Here is a 21,152-nt window from a genome sequence, read left to right on the forward strand (position 1 = left end):
AAAACAAGGAGATTTGATGAAGGGGAATTGTTTTGTCAGTAGTGTGGACTCAAGTTAAAAGAGCGAGGGCTCTTGGTAGTTAACTGAAGATGAGACAGGACTTGTGAGGGCGGTAGTGAGATTGTGGCAGCAAGGTATAGCTGTCTCCTGTAAACCTTCCCATTCAGACCCCCCAAGACGTTTTACTCTGACCAGCTAGAGTCGTTTTACACATTTTCCATCTGCTACCTCTGAAGTGTTGTCAGACTTCATTTTGAACATATTCCAACTTGGATTTCTTGTGTGGATGGAGCCTATTATTCTTTGGCTCTAATGATGCCTGTTAATTGATCTTGCATCTTTATCTGGGGAACAGTCATTTTGATGCAAAATTTTAAGTGGCAACAGTCCCCTGCGATCCATGTGATTATTGCACTGTTTACATTTCCATGTTGTTTCCTGTTGTTCCCGTCTGCAAGGCTGGACAGACATGTAGGCAAAATGTTTTTTTTTTTTCTGTATCCTGGGGGGTCTAGGGACCGTTTTTTGGGTTTTTTTTTCTGTTTGTTTGTTTAGTCTGATCTTGGCTATTTAAGAATTAGAGAAGAGAGTCTTTTTTAAACATACAAAAGAAGCTTTAAAGCTACTGTTAGGTAGATCTAATAAAAATAGAGGCTTCTATAAAGCAAAGAGAGTTTTTTCAATTTTAGAACTATTTTGGGGCCTTCTTTGTAATTTTTATATTTTATAGTGTATGGTATCCTTTATTTTTGGGTGTGTATTTCTCTTGTACTGTTGAGGAAGTGTCCATGCCATAGGCCATTAATTAAGCAAGTCTGTTCTTAATGGCAAATAAGTGCCAACACATCACTAGAAGTACACATGCTTAGACCAGTAATCAATCAGCCAGTCCATCATATTTATTGAGCACTTACTGTGTGCAGAGCATTGTACTAAGTGCTTGGTAGAGTGCAATACAGCAGAGTTGATAGACACCTACAATGAGTTTAAAGCCTAGAGGAGGGAGGCAGACAATAATATGAATAAATTATGGATTTGTACATAAGCGCTTTGAGGCTGAGGAAGGGGTGAATAAAACGTGCAAATCCAAGTGCAAGGGTGATGCAGAAGGGAGTGGCAGAAGAGGAAATGAGGGTTTAGTGAGGGAAGGCCTCTTGGAGGAGATGGACTTTTAATAAGGTTTTGAAGGTGGGGATGGTGATCGTCTGTTAGATGTGAAGAGGGAGGGTATCCCAGGTCTAAGGCAGGGTGTGGGAGAGAGGTGGACGATGAGATCAAGGTACAGTGAGTAGGTTGGCATTAGAGGAGTGAGGTATGCGGGCTGGGATGTAGTCGGAAATCAGGGAGGTAAGGTAGGAGTGGGCAAGGTGATTGAGTATTTAAAACCGGTAGTAAGGAATTTCTGTTCGATGTGGAGGTGGATGGGCTACCACTGGAGGTTCTTGAGTGGAGAAACAAGGACTGAACGTTTTTGTGGAAAAATGATCTGGGCAGCAGAGTGAAGTATGGACTGGAGTGGGAAGAGACAGGAGGCAGGGAGTTCAGCAAGGATGCTGATGGAGTAATCAAGGAGGGATAGGGTAAATGCTTGGATTAACGTGGTAGGTTGTATGGGGAGGAAAGGGTGGATTTTAGTGATATTGCGAAGATTAAACTGACAGGATTTGGTGACAGATTGAATATGTGGGTTGAATGAGAGAGATGAGTTGATGTTAACGCCAAGGTTACAGGCTTGTAAGACAGGGAGGATGGTGAAGTGAAAGTCATGGGGAGGAGAGGGTTTGGGTGGGGAAAATAAGAAGTTCTGTTTTGGACATGTTAATTTTGAGGTGTCACTGGGACATCAAAATAGAGATGTCCTGAAGGGAAGAGGAAGTGTGAGACTGAAGAAAAGGTGAGAGATCAGGGATGGTAGATGTAGATTTGGGAATCATCTGCATAGAGATGGTAGTTGAAGCCATAGGAGCAAATGAGTTCTCCAAGGGAGTGGGTGTAGATAGAGAATAGAAGGGGACCCAGAACTGTGCCTTGAGGGACTCCCACATTTAAGGGGTGGGAGGCAGAGGACGAGCCTGAAAGAGATACTTGAGAATGAGTGGCCAGAAAGAAAAGAGGAGAACCAGGAGAAGACAGTGGTAGAAAAGCCAAGGTTGGATAATGTTTCCAGGAACAGGTGGTGGTTGACAGTGTCAAAGGCAGTTGAGAGGTCTAGGAGGATTAGAATGGAGTAGAGGCTGTTGGATTTGGCAAGAAGGAGATCATTGGTGACTTTTTAGAAGGCAGTTTCTGTGGAGGTAAGGGAGTGGAAGTCAGATTGGAGGGGATCAAAGATAGAATTGGAGGAGATTAACTGGGCACAGCGGATGTAAACAAATTGCTCAATGTGTTTGGAGAGGAATGGTAGGAGGAAGATGGGACGATACCTGGAGGAGGCTGTGGGGTCTAAGGAGAGTTTTTTTTAGAATGGGGAGACATGGGTATGTGTGAAGGCAATGGAGAAGTCACTGGGGTGTGAAGTACACTTTCGAGTAAATACAGTTTTCCAGTGATTATGCAGTCAGTTCTGTAAGTGCTCCTCAGAGAGACTCCTGTGAGCATGTAAACTCCTTGTAGGCAGAGATTGTGTCTTGTGCTTCTGTTGTATTTGTCCATAGAGCATGGGCCTGGGATTCAGAAGGACCTAGACTCTAATCCTGGCTCTGTTACATGTGTGCTGTGTGATCTTGGGCAAGTCACTTAACTTCTCTGTGTCTCAGTTCCCTCATCTGGAAAAAAATGGGGATTAAGAGTGTGAGCCCAATGTAGGACAAGGGACTGTGTCCAACCTGATTAACTTGTATCTACCTCAGTGCTTAGAACAGTGCTTGGCACATAGTAAGTACCTAACAAGTACTATTATTATTATTATTATTATTATTATGAGCTTATTACTCATAATAATAATGATGGTATTTGTTAAGCGCTTACTATGTGCCAAGCACTGTTCTAAGTGCTGGGTTAGATACAACCTAATCATGTTGTCCTACATGGGGCTCACACTTAATCCCTATTTTACAGATGAGGTAACTGAGGCCTAGAGAAGTTATGTGACTTGCCCAAGGTCACACAGCTGACAAGTGGTGTAGCCGGAATTAGAACCCACGACCTCTGACTCCTAAGCCCGGGCTCTTGCCACTGACCCACGCTGCTTCTCTACTCAGGCATTCAATAAATACCATTAGTGCAACTAAAAGAAACCTGCATCAACATTGGGATAATTTTCGAAAATGATGGAAAAAGGGTTTGAGAGGAAAGCTAAGATTTTCTTGATGTTTGGAGAAAAATATGAGGATGTGGGATACACTAGGAATGAAGTATGAAGAGTTGTAGTGCACCCCCTTATAAAAAGTAATATCTTACTCCCATTGACTTTCAAGACATTGCTATAGGGTAAAATGGAACTTAGGAAGATGTGGAGTAATTGACACCCCCTTGCACACTTCTCTCCATTCACTTATCTCAATTTACTTAAACTTGCTATGGCTAGCTCATTTGTTGCAAATTTCTGTATCCTTCCATTTCCTTGGTGTGGGAGTCAAGACAAGATAGGAGCTAAACATACAAAGCAACAAGAAAGTTCCTAAGTCCTTTTTTTTAACCGGGAAAATAGGATTTTTCTCGTTCTTAATCAGTTGCAAACTCTCTCTGCAAATTATCTGGAAATGTCTACACATGTGAGGGTGTACTTTCCAGTAGTGGAAGGGTCTGCGGAGCAGGTTGAGTGGAAGTACAAATCACTGAAAACTGGAGCAAAATCTCCTCACTATTGGCTTCAAAGCTCTCCATCACCTCGCCCCCTCCTACCTCATCTCCCTTCTCTCCTTCTACAGCCCAGCCTGCACCCTCCGCTCCTCTGTTGCTAATCTCTTCACTGTGCCTCGTTCTCGCCTGTCCCGCCGTCGGCCCCCGGCCCACGTCCTCCTCGTGGCCTGGAATGCCCTCCCTCCGCACATCCGCCAAGCTAGCTCTCTTCCTCCCTTCAGAGCCCTACTGAGAGCTCACCTCCTCCAGGCCTTCCCAGACTGAGCCCCCTCCTTCCTCTCCCCCTCCTCCTGCTCCCATCCCCCCGTCTTACCTCCTTCCCCTCCCCACAGCACCTGTATATATGTATATATGTTTGTACATATTTATTACTCTATTTATTTACTTGTACATATTTATTCTATTTATTTTATTTTGTTAATATGTTTTGTTTTGTTGTCTGTCTCCCCCTTCTAGACTGTGAGCCCACTGTTGGGTAGGGACCGTCTCTATATGTTGCCAACTTGTACTTCCCAAGCGCTTAGTACAGTGCTCTGCACACAGTAAGCGCTCAATAAATACGATTGAGTGAATGAATGAATGAATGCGCACTTAGCTCCTCTTCCACTAACCTCCTCACTGTGCCTCGTTCTCGCCTGTCCCGCTGTCGACCCCCTCGACTCCGCTCTCTCATTCACCCCTCAAATCCAAGCCGTCACCAAAACCTGCCGGTCTCAGCTCTGCAACATTGCCAAGATCCGCCCTTTCCTCTCCATCCAAACCGCTACCTTGCTCGTTCTTGCTCTCATCCTATCCCGTCTGGACTACTTCATCAGCCTTCTCTCTGATCTCCCATCCTCGTGTCTCTCCCCACTTCAATCCATACTTCATGCTGCTGCCCGGATTGTCTTTGTCCAGAAACGCTCTGGGCATGTTACTCCCTTCCTTAAAAATCTCCAGTGGCTACCAATCAATCTGCGCATCAGGCAGAAACTCCTCACCCTCGGCTTCAAGGTTCTCCATCACCTCGCCCCCTCCTACCTCACCTCCCTTCTCTCCTTCTACAGCCCAGCCCGCACCCTCCGCTCCTCTGCCGCTAATCTCCTCACCGTGCCTCGTTCTCACCTGTCCCGCCATCGACCCCTGGCCCACGTCATCCCCCTGGCCTGGAATGCCCTCCCTTTGCCCATCTGCCAAGCTAGCTCTCTTCCTCCCTTCAAGGCCCTACTGAGAGCTCACCTCCTCCAGGAGGCCTTCCCAGACTGAGCCCTTTCCTTCCTCTCCCCCTCGTCCCCCTCTCCATCCCCCCCATCTTACCTCCTTCCCTTCCCCACAGCACCTGTATATATGTATATATGTTTGTACATATTTATTACTGTATTTATTTATTTATTTATTTTACTTGTACATATCTATTCTATTTATTTTATTTTGTTAGGATGTTTGGTTTTGTTCTCTGTCTCCCCCTTCTAGACTGTGAGCCCACTGTTGGGTAGGGACTGTCTCTATATGTTGCCAACTTGTACTTACCAAGTGCTTAGTACAGTGCTCTGCACACAGTAAGCGCTCAATAAATACGATTGATTGATTGATTGATTGATTGATTGGCCCATGTCCTACCTCTGGCCTGGAATGCCTTCCCTCCTCACTTCCACCAAACTAGCTCTCTTCCCCCCGTCAAAGCCCTACTGAGAGCTCACCTTCTCCAGGAGGCCTTCCCAGACTAAGCCTCCCTTTTCCTCTGCTCCTCCTCCCTCCCCATCGCCCCTACTCCCTCCCTCTGCTCTACCCCCTTCCCCGCCCCTCAACACTTGTGTATATTTGTACATATTTATAATTCTATTTATTAATGATGTGTATATATCTATAATTCTATTTATCTATTTTGATGCTATTGATGCCTGTCTACTTGTTTTGTTTTGTTGTCTGTGTCCCCCCGTCTAGACTGTGAACCCGTTGTTGGGTAGGGATTGTCTCTGTTGCTGAATTGTACTTTCCAAGCGCTTAGTACAGTGCTCTGCACATAGTAAGCACACAATAAATATGATTGATTGAATGAATGAATGAATGGTGCAAAAGAGATGGCAGTTTTAAGCTCACTCAAGGAATTTGGAGAGGAATGGTGAGAGGGAGGTGGGCAGTAACTTGAGGGAGTTGTGGGGTCAAGGGAGGGTTTTTTTAAGGATAGGGGAGACATGGACAAGTTTGAAAGCAGTGGGGAAGAAGCCATTGGAGAGCGAACAGTTGAAAATGGTGCTTGGGGAGGGGACAAGTGCTTTGATAAGGTGTGAAGAGATGGGTCAGATGTGTAGGTGGAGGGGGAGGATTGAGGAAAGGCAGGAAATTCATTCATTCATTCATTCAATCATATTTATTAAGCGCTTACTGTGTGCAGAGCACTGTACTAAGCGCTTGGGAAGTACAAGTTGGCAACATATAGAGATGGTCCCTACCCAACAGCGGGCTCACAGTCTAGAAGGGGCAGACAGACAACAAAACACAACATGTTAACAAAATAAAATAAATAGAATAAATATGTACAAGTAAAATAAATAGAGTTAATAAATATGTACAAACATATATACATATATATATATATATATATATATATAGGAGATCTCTTCTTGAGATACTACTGGGAAAGATGGGAGAGTTGAAGAAGGGGTAGTAGGAGGGAGGGATGGGAGAGGAGCAGGGGAAATTTTAGGGAGATAATGCCTGATAATTTCAATTTTCTCAATAAAGTAGGTAGCCAGGTCATTAGGGGCAAGAGATGGGGGAGGCAGAGGAACGGGGGTTTGAAGGAGTTAAAGAACATTTAGTGAGGGCAATGGGCATGGTTATCAATAAGGATGGGAAATAAATTTACTGGGCACAGGAGAGGGCAGAGTTAAAGCACACAAGGATAAACTTAAAGTGGACAAGGTTGGCCTGCTATCTAGATTTCCACCAGCCGCACTCTGTGGCTTGTACGCAAGAACGAAGGAGGAGGACTGTGGTGGTGACCCAGGGCTGTGGGTTAGTGGTATGAGAATGATGAAGGGACAGGGGAGTGAGTAAGTTGAGTTCAATAGAGAGGGTGGTGTTGACGGCATCGATTTCATTCGTTTATTCATTCAATCGTATTTATTGAGCACTTACTGTGTTCAGAACACTGTACTAAGCGCTTGGGAAGTACAAGTTGGCGACATATAGAGACGGTCCCTACCCAACAGCGGGCTCATTGATTTGGTCATCAAGGGAAGGTAGTTTGGGTATGGAGGTTAAATGGGGCATGACTTCCCTGCCTCCTATCTCTCCCCACTCCAGTCTATTCTTCACTCTGCTGCCCGGCTCATTTATTTAAAAAAAAGCTCAGTTCATTGGCTCACCACTCCTAAAGAACCTCCAGTGGTTACCCATCCACTTCCACATCAAACAGAAACTCCTTATCAATGGCTTTAATCAGTCAGCTTGCTCCTTCCTACCTTACTTCACTCATCTCCTGCTATAATCCAGCCCTCACACTTCTCTCCTCCAGTGCCAGCTTGCTCTTTTTTTAAAAATCGTATTTATTAAGCTCTTACTGTGTGCAGAGCACTGTACTAAGCGCTTGGGAAGTACAAGTTGGCAAAATATAGAGACGGTCCCAACCAACAATGGGCCCCCATCACATCGCTGACCCCTTTTTCACATCATTCCTCGGGCCTGGAACAACTTCCTCCTCCATATGTGCCAGATCACCACTTTCCCCACCTTTAAAGCCTTACTAAGGTCATATCTTCTCCAAAAGACCTTCCCCAGTTAAACTCTCTTTCCCCCGGTTCCCTCTCTGCGTTGTTTATGTGCTTGGGTCTGTGACCATTTGACATTTGATATTTGCCCCACCCTCAGCCCCACAGCATTTATGTACATATCTATAAATTATTCATTTTAAAGTATTTATTCATGTTAATATATGTCTCCCCCTCTAGACTGTAAGCTTGTCGTGGGCAGGGAACGTGTCTACTAACTCTGAGGTATTGTATTCTCCCAAGTGCTTAGGAAGGGCTCTGCTTACAGTAAGCATTCAATAAATACCATTGATTGTTTGACAAATCACCCAGGATCTAGCAGAGTATAAGGCTCTGGAGAGTTCTAACTGAATGTGTGTGGTGGGGAAGTGCTTTGTGGGATTCTCACAGTGCACTTGCTACTGTTGAAATGTGGACTGGCTAGGCACATCAGCTGTCATGCTTTTTAGATAATTTAATCGCTAAATCGCTGACTTTTCCCAGGGTGTAGGCTACCCTTTTAAGAACAAAGCCAGAAAGACATTGCATTGAGGTGGTGTGAAGCAGGGTACTTGCGGACAGAAAGAGAGAAGTAAAGCATGGGGGATCATTACAAATCCCTGTCCTGGAGAAAGAAGAAAGAGGGCAGAACATGAAAGGAGTCCCAAATGGATCACTCCCAGAAGCTGTTTTTGGGTGAAGTGGCTCATTTTAAGTTGCTTTAGGTCATACTATATCAATTCAGGTTGGAATATTTTATTTCCATTTCAAGCCTTTAAGAATTGCCCCTCAAATCTTGATGGAGTTTGGACCCAAAAATGTCCCTTCTGGTTCCCTCAGCCAGGTCTGGAAGGTGAGGCTATCTGGAGAGTCATGAATATCAAATCACTTCAATGCTCTCCCGCTCTCTCTCTCCCACCATCTCTCTCTCATCTTTTCTACTCCCCCCCCCCCCCCAAGAACAAATAACCGTGAATTACTGAAATTTAGAATCACACTAGTTGAGAACAGAAATGAAATATTAACTTGATCCGTGGTGGAATTGGCCTCCCAGGGGTTCAGGAATCTTATGTATTGTCATTGTTCTGTGGAGCTAGGAGATAGCCATTATAGCCAATTTACCACTGAGACATTACAATCAAAGAGAACAGTGTTCTGGAGAAAAGGGATGAGATTCCAGGGAAAGCTAGGGAACGGAACTCACCATGTGATCTTTCAGGATGAGGCTTGAAGTTTGAAGTCATTCTGGCTAGGGAGAAATAAGTGGGCCCTGAGTTCTGAGACCTCCCAGAATCTGACTTAATTATTATGCTGGGTTTCCTTCCCCTTTGTCTCAATCCTGAGGATACTACTTTCTAACGAAAATGTGGAGAGGAAGGAACTTGGAGGGACTGGTCAGTCTTTACATTTTGGTAATCAGAGAGGATTCAGGATGTGTGTTTTAAATGCGTTGAATTTAGACACCTGTGCTTCTGCTTCTTCACTAGGTTAAAGAGCAGCAGGAGCAGTAACTTGGGACTCATTTGCTGCTGAGGGGTGATGATTATTTAAGATTTCTAAACCTTGTGGCAATGTTTCTTATTTTGAACTTCTCATTCTGAGCATTCATGTGATACTTTTACCGCAAGATCTCAAAGTAGCACGTTCTTATCTATCTCCCTTTGACTGCACTAAAAACATGAAGTTTGGGTGTGGCCAGGAGATGACAAATGCAGAGAGTTATGAATATTTGGCCTTGTGTGATTTACCAAAACATGCTTATTCCAATACTCTAGTAATTCCAATACTTCCCCCCGCCTACACTGTAAGTTCCTCCCTCTAGACTGTATGCTCCTTGTGGGCATGGAGCATGAGAAGCAGCATGGCTCAGTGGAAAGAACCAGGGCTTGGGAGTCAGAGGTCATGGGTTCTAATCCCGGCTCCGCCAGTTGTCAGCTGTGTGACTTTGGGCAACAGTGCTTAGCACATAGTAAGTGCTTAACAAATATTATTATTATTATTGTTATTATTATTATTATTATTATTATTATTATTATTATTATTATCTGTGCCTCAGTTACCTCATATGTAAAATGGGGATTGACTGTGAGCCCCATGTGGGACAACCTGATGACCTTGTACCTACCCCAGCGCTTAGAACAGTGCTTGGCACATAGTAAGCGCTTAACAAATACCATAATAATAATTAATTAATGTCTAACAACTCTGTTATATTGCACTCTCCCAAGCACTTAGTACAGTGCTCTGTACATAGTAAGTGCTTAATAAATGAATGATTGATTGATCTGTCCCTTCCTCTCCACCCAAACAGCCACAACCCTAGTTCAAGCACCTGTCAAAGCACGGGCAGAATACTTTATTAGTCTTTATGCTGATCTCCCAGCCTTTGTCCCTGAAACATTGCTCAACATGCATCTTTCCTCTCCTCAAAATCCCCTGGTAACTACCCATCTCTCTGTGCATTAAGCAAAAGCTCCTTACTATTGGCCGACTGTGGTATATTGTATTCTCCCAAGTGCTTAGTACAGTGCTCTGCACACAGTAAGCTCTCAATAAATGCCATTGATGGGCTTTAGGGCTCTTCTCCAGTTTTCTTCATTTTACATACTGTCTCCCTGCACCTGCATCTCTGTAGCTGGCACTCTGTTCTTTTCAAGCTCATCTACTAACTTCACTTGGCTCTCAACTGTTCCACTTTTGATCAGGCCTGAAATTCCCCTCTCACTCCAAATCCAGCAGACTACAATTCTCCAAAATCTTCAGAGCCCTCCAAAATTCCACTTCCTTCAGGAAACTTTCCCCAATTAATTTCCTACACTTCCAAGTTCCATTAACCCAACAGTTTTCTTTAGCACTCACGTACTTAAACCCATCTTCTACATTTAGGTACGTATATAGACAATTGTACCTTCAATTATTTATTCAGCTAATTCACCGTGTTGCTACTACCTGTTCCTGTTATAGTCTCGTTCTTTCTCTTGCTCCCCCAATTTGTAAGTAATTTGTGTCTGCTGGTCTCCTCCATTAGATAGTAGCCCCCCCCCCGTAAGGTCTGAATTGTTTGCTCTTGGATTCAGACCTTTGGTTCACTAAAATGAAATGATGTGTAATATGAGTCCTTGCAAGGTTTTCCACTTTGTGCAGAAATTGAGGTGCCCTCCCCACCCCCAGCTACTCTTTAGACAGTAAACGCTCTGTGGGCTGGGCTCGGGTCTGATTCACTATCCTGTGCCCATCACCTAGTACCGTCCTTAGAACAAAGTAAATGCTTAATAAATATCCGAAACAAGCACCACAGTATTCAGTTGCCATTCGTGTTGATTTGGCATTCCTAGACCTGTCTAATCACTCTGAAAAACATTTTTGTTTTTGAGGTGTCCTGTTTGAAACATACTTTTCTGAAACTACCAAGCTGCAGGCATCTTTGATTGTGAAATTATGTTAAATTGGTACTAGAGCAGAAGCTTGACTCTCTGATAGCTGGAAGCAGGTTTTCCATCGTATGGACTTTTCATTCATGAAACAATAACATTTTTGTTTTGGTTGGGAAAGGGAAATGCCGCACATAACACTTTCTTCTTCTGAATAAATGATGAGTCAAATGGCACCCTCACAGCAACTTTCAGATCAAATAGAGAGCTCCTGCCCCCCAAACGATACTTTTTTCTAGGTCACTGTAAAGACTGGCATTGTCCATTTCAGGCAAGAGGGAGCGGTCATATTGATCAACACCCTCTGGTCCCAGTTTTGTGACTGACATGTCAGTGGACTGAACAGAACCTGCCTGTCTCCTACAGGGCTTTGTGGACTGATGAACTCAAATTTGCAGATAGGGTTGAGTTGCCAGTAGAAGCTGACTCATGTTATGGGGAGAATGCTGAAGCAGAGACTCCTAAAGGAGAAAGAAATGATTCATTTGTTCAATTGTATTTATTGAGCACTTACTGTGTGCAAAGCACTGGAATAATAATAATTATGGTATTTGTTAAGCTCTTACTGTGTGCCAAGCACTGTTCTAAGTGCTGGGGTAGATACATGCTAATCATGTTGTCCCACATGGGGCTCACAGTCTTAATCCCTATTTTACAGATGACGTAACTGAGGCCCAGAGAAATTAAGTGGCTTGCCCAAGATCACACAGCAGACAAGTGGTGGAGCCGGGATTAGAACCCATGTCCTCTGACCCCCAAACCCATGCTCTTTCCACTAAGCCATGCTGCCTAAGCGCTTGGGGGAGTACAGTATAACAGTAAACAGACACATTCTTTGTCCACAATGAGCTTACAATCTAGAGGATAATAATTGTAGTATTTAAGTGCTTGCTATGTGCTAGGCATTGTACTAAGCGCCAGGGTGGATACAAGCAAATTGGGTTGGACACAGTCCCTGTCCCATAAGGGACTCCCAGTCTCAATCCCCATTTTACAGATGAAGTGACTGAGGCATAGAGAAGTGAAATGACTTTCCCAAGGTCATGCAGCAGGCAAGTAGTCAAGCTGGATTTAGAACACATGACCTTCTGACTCCCAAGCCTATACTTCATCCACTATTTTGAAGATGAGTCAAGCTATTTTAGTACCAGTAGACCAACTAAATGCTCAGTATTCTAGAAATCATTTCAGATAGCATTAACTTCCACTAACTGGAGTCCCAGTAATTTATTTTCATGGAAAAATCTGCTCACTCAAGCAAACTCAAATTCTTATCAAATATCAGCTAAATCAGTCACAACTAAGGAAAAAACTACTATTTTGCATGTTTACAAGTTTTTTTCTTGGACCAGAAGTAGCATGACCTAGTGGGTAAAGCGTGGGTCTGGGAGTCAGAAAGACCTGGGTTCTAATCCTGGCTCCGCCCACTTGTGTGCTGTGTCATTTAGGGTAAGTCACTTAATTTCTCTGTGCCTCAGTTACCTCATCTGTAAAAGGGAGATTAAGACTGTGAGCCCCACGTAGAACATGAGTGTGTCCAACCTGATTAGATTGTATCTACTCCAGTGCTATAGTAAGCATATAGTAAGTGCTTAACAAGTACCATAAAAAAATGAGAAATGCCTGTAATAAAGTGATGCATCTATTTCATTCTAGCCAACTAATTTGAACGATGGTATTTATTAAGGACTTATTCTGGGCCAAAGAGCTGTGCAAGATACTGGGGTAGGTACAAGATAGGATCTAATCCCTGTCCCACATGGGGCTCACAATTTAAGAGGGAGGGAGTGCAGTTACTTCATCCCCATTTTACAGATGAGGAGACTGAGGCACAGAGAAGTTCAGTGACTTGTCCATGGTCCCACAGTAGGGCAGAGGTAGAGTTTCTGACTCCCATTCCTATATTCATTCCACCAATAATCATAATGATGGTTATTCATTCATTCATTCAATTGTATTTATTGAGTGCTTACTGTGTGCAGAACACTGTACTAAGTGCCTGGGAGAGTACAACACAACGTTAACAGACTGCCCACAACGAGCTTACAGTCCAGAGGGAATTGATTAAGCCCTCCCTATATGCTAAACTCTGGGGCAGAGTCAAGATAAACCGATTGGGCTCAGTATCTGTCAGACGTGAGCCTCCCAGTCTGCGAGAGAGGCAGGGTGGGTATCATCCCCATTTTACAGCTGAGGAAAGTGAGGCAGAGAGAGGTTAAGTGATTTGCCTAAGCTAAGATAGCAAGCCAGTGCAGAGCTGAGGCTAGGTCCCTTAACTCCCAGGCCCATGCTCTTTGCACTGAGCCACTCTGCCCCCCATGGGCTGCAAGTATGTGATAATGAGCATATTTCTGAGCTTTTTAGTGAAACTTCATTCAGCCTTCAGAAAAGCACTATCTGGGTTTCAGCATCAGTGATTTTTAAAGGGAAATCTTTAGCATAGAATGTCATATCTCTATTAATGTCTGTCTCCCCCTCTAGACTGTAAGCTCATTGTGGGCAGGGAATTTATCTGTTTATTGTTACATTGTACTCTCCGTAGTACAGTGCTATGCACACAGTAAGCGCTCGATAAATACGATTGAATGAATGAATGAATCCTGGTTCTCCAGTGAATTGTGGTTCACTGCCACAAATAGTGGAGATGTGCTTGTTCACCCTAGTAGGAATAGACTCTCTCAAATTGAGTTGAAGTTGAATTCCATTATCATCGTTATTCTGATGGGAGGCAAAACAAGCATTCTGGGGAGTTTCTGGGCTGACCTAAATGTCTGGGCTTTCTCAAAAACTGAGACAAACATCAACTCTGCCTGTGGGTAAAGTTGCCGGGATGTTCAGATGATCTCATCACCCAGTTAAAGGCTGCACTTGGTGAATTCTCACACCCACACCCTACCCAGACTTCTGGTCTCGATTTCTTTGACCATTGCAGAATATGTAGGGTGAGTTCATTTTGGTCTTTGTGAGTTTGGGTGTTGAGGCAAAGCTGTGGCAAATGTAGAATTGCTTTTATCCTGCACATTAACACATGTGGGTTTCTTCCTTTTCTTAATTTTGCAGCCTACTCTGAATTATCCAGGGGCTGATTATCCAGTTTATGGGTAATCCACACCCTTGCTGTCTCCATTTTTGCTCCTCTGCTGCCTGTCCGGCAGTCACTTTTTGCCTGTTACCCGCTCTAGCTGCATGCTGTCACCAAGTCCTCCTGGCGTCCTTTAATTGGTCAACAATAGTCTCAGAGCAGAAGAGCTTCCTTTCTGACAGGTTTATGCCTTGACAGAGTGGGGAGATGATGCCTGGGAGCCATCTGCACTGACGGCAGCCCCGGGTGGTGTTTTAATAGCCCTTAGTCTGTTGCCTTTCCTTAAAACGCCACTGACACTCAGCTAAATGGTAGCTCTTTCAACTGCAGCTGGAGAATCTCCTACCAACAGAGAGCTGTGTGTGTTCACCAAGAAAAGGGGACACATGTTTTTGAACAGAGAGAGGGCAAGTGGACAGACTAAGCAACTCACACGCTCCGATCAGCATACTAGGCTAGCGTCAAGGAACATTGTACATCTGGCTTCTAGCTTACAGGGATGGGCCTTTTTGCTTCTGTAAGTCGTGTACAAGGTGAGAGTCACTGATGCTAAAGGGAAAGTATGCAAGGACCAAACAAAAGAAAAGGTTCTGACATTCTGGTAGACTGAAGGTGTCCTTTGCTGCTAGATTCCAGCAATGAGTGCAGTGACAGAGGTAAATGAGTTGGCTTTTGTCAAGAGCAGTCATCTTTATTGCAGCACAACTGTTCTATTTACAGAGATTCCAAGCAGAGGAGGGTCTCTGGAGCATCAAATGCTAATGGACAGACTCAGAACAAAAGATAAAACATATCCCATGGCTGCAGAAACCCTTTTATTTATCTAAACGCTGCTGGCACTTAGAACCTTCATTCTTATTACCCAGAACAGGGCACATTCCCATTTCCTTTATGTCACTAAACCTACTTTGTTGTGCCACACAGTTTCTCTTGCATTGTTTAGTCAGGTAGCAAGATAATTAGTGGTGGTATAGCCTAGAAAATGTGTAGGTGGGCCATCTTTCAGAACATTTGAAGACAAACTGAATATCTGGTTTAGCTATTGGTCCTTCCAACTCTGAAATCCTCTCTCTGTGGTTATATCATCTCCACAGTAGTTCTTACTCAGGCACTTCAGGCAAGGAGTTCGTGGTTTTCAGGTTGTTAAGATTGCAAGTCAACCAGGGCAGGAGCTACGTCTAATTCTGTGATTTGTGATTTGTTCCTTCCTGGCACTTGGTGAATATTTGATTGTGCAAATTATGTCAGTAAAGTGAGAAATTTGAGCCCTGGCTCTATGTTGAGTAAATCACTGTTCCACTGCACTCAGTGATACTTGATTGGCCTGAGAAAATGCTCTTTTCTAAGGGACCCCATCAACCTAGAAGGTAGCTTTTTCACACAGCAAGATGTGGTCCAACAATCATAAAATATCCATCGATCGATCAGTGGTATTTTAGTGCTTACTGTGTGCAGAGCCCTGCACTAAGTACTTGGGAGAGTACAGTACAACAGAGTTGGTAGACATGTTTCTTGCCCACAACAAACTCACAGCCTAGAGAGGGAGACAGACACTAAAATAAATAAATGAATATGAATATGAAATATGAACATGAAATGAATATGAATATGCATATATATACACATACATATGCTGTGGGACTTGGGTGTGGGGGAATATCAAGGGCGTGAGGATATAGAAGTAAGTGCAAAGGCAACAAGGAAAGGAGAGGGTGTAGGGAAATGAGGGCTTAGTCGGAGAAAACTTGACAGACGTGATTTGTAATAAGGCTTTGAAGGTGGGGAGAGTGATGGTCTGTCGGAAATGAGGGAGGAGGGAACTCAGGCCAGGAGGTGGATGTGGACAAGGGGGTGGCGATGAGGTAAGATGAATGAGACTGAGGTAGGGTAAGTGGATTGGCGTTAGAGGTGCTAAGTGAGCAGGCTGGGTTATAGTAGGAAATTAGCAAGGCAAGGTAGGATGGGGAGATCTGATTGAGTGCTTTAAACTGATGGTAAGGAGTTGCTGTCTGAGACAGAGGTGGATGGGCAATCTGAAGAGATGATGATGATGATGGCATTTGTTGAGCACTTACTATGTGCCAAGCACTGTTCTAAGCACTGGGGTAATCAGTAATACAAGATAAGGTAATCAGGTTGTCCCACGAGGTGCTCACAGTTTTAATCCCCATTTTACAGAAGAGGTAACTGAGGCACAGAGAAGTTGTGACTTGGCCAAAGTCACAAAGTTTATAAATGGAGGAGCTGGGATTAGAACCCATGACCTGTAACTCCCAAGCCCATGCTCTAGATGTGGACTGAAGGTATTTTTTATTTTTTTTAGGAAAAAAATGATCCAGTCAGCAGAGTGAAATAAGGACTGGAGTGGGGAGAGGCAGAACACAGGGAGATCAGCAAAGAAGTCTGATGCAGTAGCCAAGACAGGATATGATAAGTGCTTGGATCAGCACAGTAGCAATGTGGATGGAGAGGAAAAGGCTGATTTTAGTGGTGTTGTGACGGTAGAACCTACATGATGTGTTGTATGGTTATGTGTTGAATGAGAGATGAGTTGAGGATAATACCAAAGGTACAGGCATGTAACATAGGGAGGATAATGGTGTTGTCTGTAATGATGGGAAAGACAGGGGAAGGACAAGATTTGAGTGAGAAGATGAGGTGCTCTGTTTTGTCCTTGGGGAACTAGGAAAATTCCAGTGCTTAGGCTCTTCTCTGCAGGCTACTGTTGAAGTGTTGTTGGTGCATTATGACTTGTTTCAGGTTAGGATGTCATCCATTCTGAGCTGATACTGAGGGCATCCCCACTGATTTTGAATGGCTAACCCCTGTCCTGTCACCTCAGACTTAAACATGTCCAAAACAGAACTCCTTATCTTCCCACCAAAACCCTGTCCTGCCCCTGACTTTCCCATCACTGTAGACAGCACCACCACCCTTCCTGTCCCACAAACCCATAACCTTGGGGTTACCCTTGACCCCCTCTCTCACTCAACCCAGATATTCAATCTATCACTAAATCCTGTTGGTTCAACCTTCACAACATCACTAAAATCTTCCCTTTCCTCCCCATCCAAAATGCTACCACATTATTCCAAGCATTTATCCTATCCTGCCTTGATTACTGTATCAGCCTCCTTGTTGACCTCCCTGCCTCCTGTTTCTTCCCACTCCAGTCTGTTGCCCAGATCGTTTATCTACAAAAATGTTCAGTCCGTGTTTCCTCACTCTTCAAGAACCTCCAGTCGTTACCCACCCACCTATGCATCAAACAGAAACTCCTTACCATCGGCTTTAAAGCACTCAATCACCTTGCTCTCTCCTATCTTACCTCACTACTCTCCTACTACAACCCAGCCCACACACTTCACTCCTCTAATGCCAACCTACTAACTGTACCTCAATCTTGTCTATCTTGCTGCTGACATCCTGGTTCTGTCCTGGATTGCCCTCCCTCTTTATATCCGACAGACAATTACTCTCCCCACCTTCAAAGCTTTAGTTGAAGGGCCATCTCCTCCAAGAGGCCTTCCCTGACTAATCCCTCATTTACTTTTTTCCCACTCCCTTCTCTGTCACCCTGACTTGCTCTCTTTATTCACTGCCCCACACCCTCAGCCCCATAGCACTTATGTCTTGTCTTATACTGTTGTCATCTCCGACCAATAGCGACACCATGGACACATCTCTCCCAAAAGGCCCCACACCTCCACCTGCAACCGTTCTAGTAGTGTATCCATAAAGTTTTCTTGGTAAAAGTACAGAAGTGGTTTACCATTGCCTCCTTCTGCACAGTAAACCTGAGTCTCCGCCTTCGACTCTCTCCCATGCTGCTGCTGCCCCCAGGTGAGTTTTGACTTGTAGCAGATTGCCTCCCACTCGCTAGCCATTGCCCAAGCTAGGAATGGAATGCCTCTGCTTGACTCTCCCTCCTGTAGTCGAGAATGGTAGAGTATTGTAAACTCTCCAGGTGCAACCCTGAGAGGGGCAGTACTTATGCTCATATCCATAATTCATTTTATATTAATGCCTTTGATTTTTTTGTGGGCAGGAAATGTGCCTGTTATTGTTGTCGTACCCTCCCAAGTGCTTTGTACAGTGCTCTGCACACAGTAAATGCTCAATAAATATGATCGACTGATTGTTATGAGTAGAAGCACGTGCCATCTTTGACTTGCTTCTAGGCTCCAATGGCTGATCACATCTTTTTACAGTGGTTCATTTTCTTCTTTTCTTCCTGTTGGCAATGGTTTTTGAAGTTGTGCTTGTCTCAGGAAGTGCTGAAATGGAGGGGACTAGAATCCACTAGATTGAACCTCCTTGTGGGCAGAGATTTTGTGTACTACTGTACTCTCCCAAGTGCTTAGTATAGTGCTCTGCACACAGTAAGCATTCAGTAGGTGCCATTGATTGAAATGGTGGAAGACACGTGGATGAACCTCTCTGCTGAGTCTGGCTGCAGTCCCCCATCCATGGATTTACAGCAATGATGCAGTTATCTCTCGAATTCTTCACCGCAGACCAAGCCCATAACAAGCCCATAACAACAATCTACATCTCTGCCCCTGCTCTCTCTCCCTCCCTTCAGGCTCGTGTCTCCTTCTACCTTCAAGACATCTCCATCTGGATGTCTGCCTGCCATCTAAAACTCAATATGTCCAAGACTGAACTCCTTATCTTCCCTCCCAAACCCTGTCCTCTCCCTGACTTTCCCATCACTGTTGACGGCACTACCATCCTTCTCGTCTCACAAGCCCGCAACCTTGGTGTCATCCTCGACTCTGCTCTCTCGTTCACCCCTCACATCCAATCCGTCACCAAAACCTGCCAGTCTCACCTCCACAACATCGCCAAGATCCGCCCTTTCCTCTCCATCCGAACTGCTACCCTGCTGGTTCAATCTCTCATCCTATCCCTACTGGATTTCTGCATCAGCCTCCTCTCTGATCTCCCATCCTCCTGTCTCTCTCCACTTCAATCTATACTTCACGCTGCTGCCCGGATCATCTTTGTGCAGAAACGCTCTGGGCACGTTACTCCTCTCCTCAAAAATATCCAGTGGCTACTAATCAACCTACACATCAGGCAAAAACTCCTCACTCTCGGCTTCAAGGCTGTCCATCCCCTCGCCCCCTCCTACCTCACCTCCCTTCTCTCCTTCTCCAGCCCAGCCCGCACCCTCCGCTCCTCTGCTGCTAACCTCCTCACCGTGCCTCGTTCTCGCCTGTCCCGCCATCGACCCCCCCCGGCCCACGTCCTCCCCCTGGCCTGGAATGCCCTCCCTCCGCACATCTGCCAAGGTGGCTCTCTTCCTCCCTTCAAAGCCCTACTGAGAGCTCACCTCCTCCAGGAGGCCTTCCCAGACTGAGCCCCCTCCTTCCTCTCCCCCCCCCCATTCCCCTGCCTTACCTCCTTCCTCTCCCCACAGCACCTGTATATATGTTTTACATATTTTTTACTCTATTTTACTTGTACATATTTATTCTATTTTATTTTGTTAGTATGTTTCGTTTTTTTGTTTGTCTCCCCCTTCTAGACTGTGAGCCTGCTGTTGGGTAGGGACTGTCTCTATATGTTGCCAACTTGTACTTTCCAAGAGCTTAGTACAGTGCTCTACACACAGTAAGCGCTCAATAAATATGATTGAATGAATGAAGTGCTTCCATGAATGCTCAGCTCCTTGGAGTTGTCTTTTTGTAAGTAGATTGAACTGCAGATGAAAGCTGACAGAATCCTGTCTAGGTGTATGATGTCATAAGCATAGTTGCCAAGAGCCCATGTCCTGACCTTCTCATGAAGAAAAAAAATATGATGGGGCTCTATTTCAGCATTTTATATGTGAAGTGGCTTCTTCGTTGCAGGATAAGTTTTCAAAGTGTGTACAAATTTTGAGCCACTTGTATAGCAGTGAAAGAGTTGTGTGCCCAAGTCAGCAGAAATCTTTGAAACCTGAACTGTGATTGTTTTTGTGTCAAATCATAGCACTTAACATTTTTTAAAAAAAGTAGTTAAACAATGTGCCATTGACTCCACCACCTGCACCCCCTCCAATCTTATAGTGGTTCTTTTGTGTTCTAGTGGCTAGGACGAGGGTGACCCTGTCTTCTGCTTAACCAGAGTGCAATTCTCTCAGGGGATGAACTCCTTGATATGAGCTATATAATCCCTGTGGAATGAGGGTGAAGAAAAGGCATGTTTTTAAATAACAAATATGTGAATTGGGTCAAATCTTTCAGGAAACGAGGGCATGTCCTGGTAGGTCCATGCTTGTGTTATTTGGAGAGAGAAAAAAATGGGATTCTTCAATTAAGTTGTTTTCATTTCAGTCTTATTTGCCAATGAGAGTAGTTACTTTAATCTTAGATAAGAAAAAATATGTAGCAGTATGCCAGGCAGTTTTTACTCATTATTACCTAATCTAATGCTATGTGACCTAGCACCTTCCATAAAGAAGATAATCAATCAATGATATTTATGGAGTGCTACTAATTCTCTGGAGAAGACACTAATGCTAGGAAAAGTCCAGGGAGAACATGGAGGAAGCAGACCAGCAGCTAAATGGATAGAGACCATCACGACGATAACGGAAGAACAATTACAAAGGTTGCGGATTATGGCAGAGGACAGGACGTTCTGGATAAAGTATATCCATGGAGTCATTATGAATAGTAAAGGATTTGACGACACTTAATAATATTAGTAATAATAATACTGTGTACAGAGCACTGTACTCCGCACTGGGGAGATTGCAGTACTATAGAGTAGATAGACACAATCCCTGCCCACAAGGAGCTTATTTAGCAACCAAGAACTGATTCATCTTCACAGTGCCTCAGGGAGAAAGTGGCAGATCCTGAAAGATCATTCATTTTATAGATCATCATCAGTAAGTATTAATTGCTCACTGTGTGCAGAGCACTATGTCCCTCTTCCTTAATAATAATAATAATAATAATAATAATAATTTTGGTATTTGTTAAGCGCTTACTATGTGCCAAGCACTGTTCTAAGTGCTGGGGAGGATACAAGGTGATCAGATTGTCCCATGTGGGGCTCACAATCAATCCTCATTTTGCAGATGAGGTAACTGAGGCACAGAGAAGTGAAGTG

The 21,152-nt window shown here is 44.2% G+C and overlaps 1 protein-coding gene and 1 non-coding gene across 3 annotated transcripts in view; one reads left to right on the forward strand and one right to left on the reverse strand.

Annotated features, from left to right (window-relative positions):
* The window catches only part of PHF2 (PHD finger protein 2), a 202,311-nt gene that overhangs the window by 60,429 nt on the left and 120,730 nt on the right, over nt 1-21,152 (forward strand). The gene's annotated exons all lie outside the window — the stretch shown is intronic.
* Nucleotides 17,899-18,030, reverse strand: LOC119920057. The gene has a single exon (XR_005447826.1). It is a non-coding gene; the product is annotated as a small nucleolar RNA SNORA7 (small nucleolar RNA).

This window comes from Tachyglossus aculeatus, chromosome X1 (genome assembly GCF_015852505.1).
Source record: "Tachyglossus aculeatus isolate mTacAcu1 chromosome X1, mTacAcu1.pri, whole genome shotgun sequence".
In the NCBI taxonomy this organism is placed as follows: Eukaryota; Metazoa; Chordata; class Mammalia; order Monotremata; family Tachyglossidae; genus Tachyglossus; species Tachyglossus aculeatus.